The sequence below is a fragment of the Dendrobium catenatum genome, unplaced genomic scaffold, assembly GCF_001605985.2.
Source record: "Dendrobium catenatum unplaced genomic scaffold, ASM160598v2 fragScaff_scaffold_1058, whole genome shotgun sequence".
Taxonomy (NCBI): domain Eukaryota; kingdom Viridiplantae; phylum Streptophyta; class Magnoliopsida; order Asparagales; family Orchidaceae; genus Dendrobium; species Dendrobium catenatum.
This window is the reverse complement of record NW_021319520.1, coordinates 250,589-258,519: the sequence shown is the minus strand read 5'-3', so window position 1 is coordinate 258,519 and position 7,931 is coordinate 250,589. Positions and strand designations below refer to the sequence as shown.

Here is a 7,931-nt window from a genome sequence, read left to right as displayed (position 1 = left end):
TTGGATTATCAATTTCTGAGTTTTTAACGTTTTCTGGGTTATGCGTTGTCAAATTCAACTCTACTATGATTTTGATTAAAACCAAGAGGTAACTTTATCATTTTAAGAATATTTTATTTTCTCACTAGATCAGGAAATGTTTTTTTGTGTTTTATTTTTCGTTCCTCCTCTCTTTTTAATAATGTCAAAGGGGGAGAATATTCTATTGAATTTGTATCCTTCTTTTCAAAAAACTTAAAATAACAAAAATATTTTTATCTCCTCTATTTTTTAAATGGGTTTATTCTAGTGAGGGGGAGATTAGGAGATATTACTTTTTTGAAAATTCAAATTGAATTGTTTGACATCATCAAAAAGGGGGAGATTGTTGCAGATCTATGGTTTATAATTTTGATGATAGCAAACATTTCTTATTTCTCTACGATTGCCTTATGTGCTAACATTTCAGGTCCACATGATCAGACTGCAATTTGGAACCAGCTCAAGATTGGGTAGTTGAGGTCTGTGTCAGTTTGTAATATTTTTCCTTTCTTGAGTCTGTTTTATTTGGTGTGGCATCTAATGGTTTGTAACTTGGAAGATTTTCTGTTGTGCCCTAAAAGATTTCTATTTTTGGTAACATCATCCGGGATGATATTTATATTGTCTTGGATGATCTGACAAAAGTAGAAATCCTAATTAGGGCATCCTCATTAAAGCAGCCGTCATTATGCAAAATATATCCTCCTGGACAATTTTGTATCGACCAGGACGATAGGCACAATTCAGCAAGAATCTGCCGCTAGATCTATTTATAAATAACCTATTTTTGGACATCATCCAGAGGATCATCCAGGACTATAAAATATCGTCCAGGACGATCCAGGTTAATTTTTCTGAAATTTCTCTAGAATTTAAGGAAAGCAATTACATGGTCAAATTGTCCTAGACGATCTCCAGATCGTCCGGGCCGATTAGACATCGTCCAGCTTTATTTCAGAGCGATATTCAGGACGATTTTCCTCATATTTGAACTAATCGGCCAGAATGATATGCCTATCATCCTGGACGATAATATCGGCAACTTGCATTAATGAGCTCATTTTGAGAGCTTCTATTTAAGCTATGGCATGGAAAATTTTGTAAGAGTCTTTGGCAGCCATTATAGCTTCGTTCTTGTGGGGGAAACTTGAAGAGAGAGCTGGAAAGGGAGAGAGGAAAGGGTGGAGTTTGAGAGGGAGAAGATCCTGTGAGGGGGGAACTCAAGGGAGTGTGGAGGGGATTCCACACTGTTGCTCCGGCGAACTCGCACCTTAGTACCATCGGATTCAAGGCTTGTCTCGAGGTAAGTTCACCAAAGCAGAAGATCTCTTTGGTATCAAAGGACCCGGTGACTCCACCGCACCGGGGAAGGTGGAAGTGATTTTATAAGGGCTTCTCCGCCTAGCTGTGGGGGCTAAAGGAGAGTCACGATTTTAGTGCAATACTTAGAGGGTGCCTCCAAGGAGAGGATGTAGGTCAAGGTTTGACCGAACCACTATAAATTAGTTGTGTTCTTTTCTTATTATCGCTTCCGCATTTATTTTTCTTCCGCACTTTGTTTGTGGTGATTTTGGTTGGAGTTTTATCTCGGGTTTTAAAGTTTTCCAATTCACCTCTCTCTTGGTTAGCTTGGGCCAGTTCTATAGGGCTTAACATCCCTAACAAACTTTCAAGTGGTATCAGAGCAGTTTCTAGTGTCATATGAGCACTTTCACATAATATTTCCTTTACTTATATTGAATTGATCTAACCTTTTTAGATCAATCTAATCTTATATATAACATTGCCTACATAGTGGTTTTCTGTAACTTATCCATGCGAAGATTTATATAGAGACATACTTATAGATCTTGGATGTTATTTTTATAAGGAAAGTTAATTATAGGTATATGATTCTCTCAGGTTCCTCTAATTTCTATAATATATAACTTCGACAAATCTTCTAATATCTTAATAGCTCGCTTTGATTGTCCATCTATTTAGGGATGAAAAGTCATATTGAAATTCAACCTCAATCCTAGACCCTCTTAAATATTCCATGCAATCTAACAATTTCCTTCATATAACATTGAGCCAACTCATAAACTGAATTCATATGCCTCAAAGGTAGAAAATTAGCAGACTTAATTAACCATTACCTATACAACATCATGACTTTTTCTAAACCAAAGAAAGCTGTTAACCAAATTCATATTAATCACTTTCCACTTCTACTTAGGGATAATTAAGGGTTAGAATAATCCACTGGGTCTCTAATGTTTAGCTTTTACCAATTGGCATGTTCCACAAAAACTTTATTAATTCTTGCTTCAACATAGGACACCAAAACATTGGCTTAAAATTATAATACATATGAATAATGATTAGATGAATGGTATACCCAAAATAGTGGGCTTCATGTTAGATTTACGTTCACTAATTATAACAATCTAGAACCATAATCCATCACCAGAATATTATACCATAATCATTTGCATGTAGTTGAGATATCTTTTTTTATAATGAATTTGTTCTATAAATGTCATATGCTCTTTATCTTTCTTCTGAGCTTCCTTAATACTATCTTGCAAAGAAGATTGAATTATCATATGGGAAATAACTTTGCCAAACACATTAGATGGATATATCACTTCTAATCCCAACTTCTCCTCTTGGATCAATGCTTGCTCATAAGTAAATAAATTAGCTACTATTCCTATAAACTTCTGACTCAAAGCATCAACAACCACATTAGCTTTATTGGGTTGATAAATGATATCCGGGTTATAATATTTAACTAGCTCCAACCATATTCTTTGCCTCGAATTCAACTCCTTGTAAGTGAAAATGTACTTTAGACTCTAATAGTCAATGTAAATCTCACACCTTACCCCATATATTATATCTAAAAATATTTTAAGAAAATATAATGGCAACTAATTCTAGGTCATGAGTTAGATTATTCTTCTCATGTAGCTTTAATTTCCTAGAAGCATAAACAATCACTTTCCCATTCTCCTATAACACACATCCTAGGTACTTCAAAGAAGCATCACTTTACACCTAAAATCCTTCAACTCTAGATAGAATAGTTAAGATATGAGCTGGCACCAAACACTCATTCAGCTTTTAGAAGCTCGCTTTACACTTAGATTTCTAATCAAATGGAATGACCTTTTGCATGAATCTTGTATGAGGGATTATAGTCTATGAGAAGCCCATAATAAACTTCCAGTAATAGCCTACTATGCCTAAAAAATAATTAACCTCTATCACAAAAGTTGGTTTTGTCCAATCTACCATAGCATGCACTTTTTGAGATCTATAGATTTTCTAACTGTATTACCCAAAAAAATCTAGAGAACTTAGCATATAACAATTATTATCTCAAAGTCTCAAATGTTAATCCCAAAGGTACTACATGGTCTTCTTCTATCTTCGAATACACCATAATATTATCAATAAACATAATAATGAACTGATCCAAATATTCCATGAACACCCAATTAAAGAAATCTATGAATATCGTTATTGAATCTGCCACTCCAAATGGCATCACCAAAAATGTGTATAACCCGTACCTAGTATTAAAAGAAGTCTTCACTACATCTTTATCCTTCACTCTGAAATAATGATAACTAAATCTCAAATCTATCTTAGAGAATATAACTATTTCCTTTAAACTGATTAAATAAATTATGTTTATAAAATGGTGGATATTATTCTTCATAGTTATCTTATTCAATTCTTAATAGTCAATGCACATCCTCAAAGACGCATCTTTCTTCATCACAAATAATATAGGAGCTGTCCATGGGGATCCACTTGGTCTGATGAAACCCTTATCTAAAAATTATTGCAATTAAATATTCAATTCTTGCATCAAAAGTTTTAACTTCGAGCATATAAGTAAGGGGCAATGTCTCTCTAGCTTTCAGGGAAATTCTGAGGCGATCTTAGGGCTCCTTTAGTTCTGCTTCTTCTCTTCACTCCTGGATTTATTGGAGTTTTTTTGTGCTTTCTTCTTCTCTTTGCTATTTCTTGGTGTTTTTTTGCACTCTATTTTGAGGTCTTTCTGGTATTTTTTGGTGGTGGGAAATGGCATCCCTGATGTTATCTATCCCAGCGTTATCTTCGTTTCCAGATGGTAAAACCCATTCTTTTAAGGATGTTTTGGAGGGTTCATCTTTGTTTTCTACTTAGGTTCATCTTATGCATACTTCCTTTAAGGGTTGTCCTGCCCTAATGTTTGATGATGCTTGTTGAGTCTAGTAATTAGGTTGTTAAGCCTAAGTAAATGTCCCACGGCTACCAAGAGGGGGTGAATTAGGTTGTGGTGTCGCAGCTAGTTGCGCCTTTTGCTCCCACCTTAGTTGGTAAGTTTATTCTTCATCATCCAAATTTAGATATGTTTCAAAAGTTTTTTTTGAACCTTAAACAGTCTGGTTCCTTTCACATTGGTTTGTTTGATCCACGACATATTGCGATACAACTTACCAACGATCTTGATTACAGTCGCATTTTCTAAAGGAGATCGTATTATATACAAGCTTGTCAAATGAGATTACTCAAATGGTCACCAAATTTTGATGTGCATAAGGAATCTTCTATATTGCCTTTGTGGATTTCTTTCTTGAATTTAGACTTGCAATTTTTTAACTCTCAGATATTATTTGTCTTGGCTTCAATTTTTGGTTGACCATTACAAACTAACCAAGCTACTACATCAATCTAGACCTTCAGTGGCTCATGTTATAGTTGAGTTGGATGTTTCTAAGAAACATCCGAATGAGATTTGGATAGGTTCGAAATTGAATGGTTATTTCCAAAAGGTGGAAATTAATAACCTAACCATTTTTTGTTCTCATTATAAGATGCATGGTCATGGGGTTAATGAGTGTTTTAGGTTTCATCCTAATCTCCATAAGGAGAAAGTTTCACCCAAAGTTTTGAATGGAAATGATGGTCATTCAGTTGATGTTGATAATGTGGCACCTAATTTAATGGTTGAGGGAATGTTCCTAATCTGTAGGATACTTTGGAGAATAATGTTACTCAAGTAATTGAGGGCCCTGCTGCTAAGGTGTAGGAGGCTGCTCACAAATCTATACATGAACTTTATACTCCTGAACTCTTTGTGATCGAGAAGTTAACTATATCGCTTCTTTGCATATTGAGGGTCAAGATGTGGATGAGCAAAGGTCGGATAGTATTATTAATCAAAGTATTATTTCTTCTTCAGATACTATTTTATGTGTTTCTAACAATATCTGGAATGATATGGACTCTATGATGGTTATAAATATTTCTACTAATATGGCTTCTAATCAATCTATTATTATTGCTCAGGAGAAAGATCAAAATGATATGGTGGATGGTGATGTTGGCAAAGGTAAATCAGTTGTAGATGATGGTTGTAACTTAGAGTAAAAGGTATGGCAGGAAGGTTTGGCTGATGATAGTAAGCTTCTTTTAAAATTACACTCTCATAGTGATGCTTTCACTAATACTAAGGATATGGATATTATGGCTAAATGTTTTGCTAAAGATGGCACTAATACTAGTTATATTAAGTTTCATAGTAAAATAGGCAGTTAGAAACAAAATATAATATTTCATTCTCTTAGAACCACCCGCTCACATACTCCTCATTAATTTAATTTTTTATGTTTAAGTGCATTAAATGTTAGGGGCATTGGTTGTCCCTCTACTAGATTAAGAGTTAAGAACCTTTATCAGCTTTATAATGTTTTGATTCTTATTTTGCTTGAGCCTTTTATTTCTCCTAATAAATTAATTAGTGCCTCTCAATTTTTGGGTTTTAAATATGTTATTTGGAATGTGGCTAATAAAATTTGGGTTTTATGGAAAGATCCTATTAAAATTAACATTATGGTAACTTCCTTTGTAATGTGGAGGTTTTTATTTTCCATTGTTGTGCTTCCTTTGTGTATGCTGCTCCTACTCATTATATTAGGAAAATTCTTTGGGATCAGCTCATAAATTTTCATAGTCTTTGTAATTTATCTTGGCTTGTTGGTGGTGATTTTAATGTTATTACTAATCCTTCTGATAGGATAGGAGGTTCTTCCACTTCTTATAACTCTATGGAGGAATTTAGTAACATGATTTTGGATTGTAATTTAATTGATATTGATTTTTCTGGTAATAATTTCACTTGGGATAGGGGTCATTTATGGAAACATTTGGATCATGTTCTTTTTAATGATTTTTGGCTCAATTCTTTTAATGTTATTACTATTAATTAGCCATTATATAAGGGGGTTTCAATAACAGATAAGTATTCGAAGCCACCTCAATGCAAAATGATATTTCTTTCTCTACAGGCAATCCAGCTAGCACCTTAAGAAAGATAATAAGAAACTCTTTTAATATTTGAACATCTTCAATACCCTTAACTAATTTGTTCATATCTCTCATGTAGGACAAGAAAATATAATTGCATTTTCTCTAGGCCTTATTGACTGTAGCATAGAAATCAAGAATAATAAGACGCATTTAAAATATAACACTTTCCCTTTCACACACAAACTTACCCTTTTCTTACAACATTCAATTTGGGCTTCATTTTTTTTTCAACCAATTCATGCCCATAATTACATCAAATTCCTTCAAAGGTAAAATAATCAATTTTGATCTAACTTCCAATTTGAAATTTGAATGTCACACTCATACAACTTTCTAGAAATCACATCATCTCTAGGGAGCAATAAAGTAGACAAATTAAATGGCAAACAAATAGGAACTATACCTAGAGTGTGTATAACATACTCAGAAAGAAATTAATGGTTGGCTCTAGAATCAAATTAAATATGATGGGACACTACAAAAATAAATGTTGTATGTGTCATCATATCCAATGCCTCTTTCTCTTCTAAACGAGTCAGACTCTACGCATTAGGCTACATTTGAGCTTCATTGGATACTATGATAGACTTCCATTAAACTCCTCTTATTGACCTAGCCAACTACCTAATTCTAAATCTACTACCGCTATAAGTTAATGATCTTTCACTAATAACTCTATATAGGATTGTTATTTACTGACTATAACTCTGACTTCTTCCAACCTTATATTTACCCTATAGTGCCCTTTGCAGATGCTAAGCCACCTTATCACCAGATTGGTCACACATGGAGCAGTAATCTGTAAATAAATAACATTACCTCGTATGCCTTCCCCTATAAAATCCATAGATAAGGGTACTATTGAGATAGTTGCAATATAATTTTTTAATTATTGATATTCTTGCAATATATATATTTTTAATGATTCCAAATATTATTATTTTAATTATAATTTCTCCTAACATATTTTGTATGTATTATTTTGTTATTTGTGAGTACTAATATTTCAGGTAAATCATAATCCAGATTATTAAAGACTTCAAATTAGATTAGATTTGGATTTATTATAAATGAAGTCTGTGTTTTTCATCTATTGAGTCTAAGAGAGTGTGATTGTAAATGAGTAACTATGCACACACACATTGGGATAGTGTTTAAAATTGTAATTTTTTAAACTATTCATACTATACGAAGTCATTTCGTATGGGATGATTTATTCAATAATTTTCCCCTTTGAGCAGTCAAACAAATTGCAAGTAAAATTTTTTTTTTACAGTTTGTACTATACAAACCTTCCTTTGTATATACGCCGTCTAGAGTATGAAAATGTGAGGTGTTAATTCCGTATAGGTTGTTAAACCTAAGCTATTGTCCCAAGGCTAACCAAGAGGGGGGTGGGGTGAATTGGTAATTTAAAAAATTCTCTTGGATTTTTATTAGAAAACTATTTTTGTTAATTTTTAAAAGTGATTATCTTTTTGAAAAAGCTTTTCAACCACAATAAAGAAATTACAGAAAATAAATTATAGAAAATAAAAGACACAAAGATTTATAGTGGTTTG

The 7,931-nt window shown here is 33.1% G+C and overlaps 1 long non-coding RNA gene across 1 annotated transcript in view; it reads left to right on the top strand.

Annotated features, from left to right (window-relative positions):
• Window positions 1–5,632, top strand: part of LOC114580495 — a 19,228-nt gene extending 13,596 nt beyond the window's left edge. The window contains exon 2 of the long non-coding RNA XR_003701931.1: window positions 5,350–5,632. This is a non-coding gene — a long non-coding RNA (uncharacterized LOC114580495). The remainder of the gene's footprint in view (window positions 1–5,349) is intronic.
• The last annotated feature ends 2,299 nt before the right edge of the window (window positions 5,633–7,931 follow it).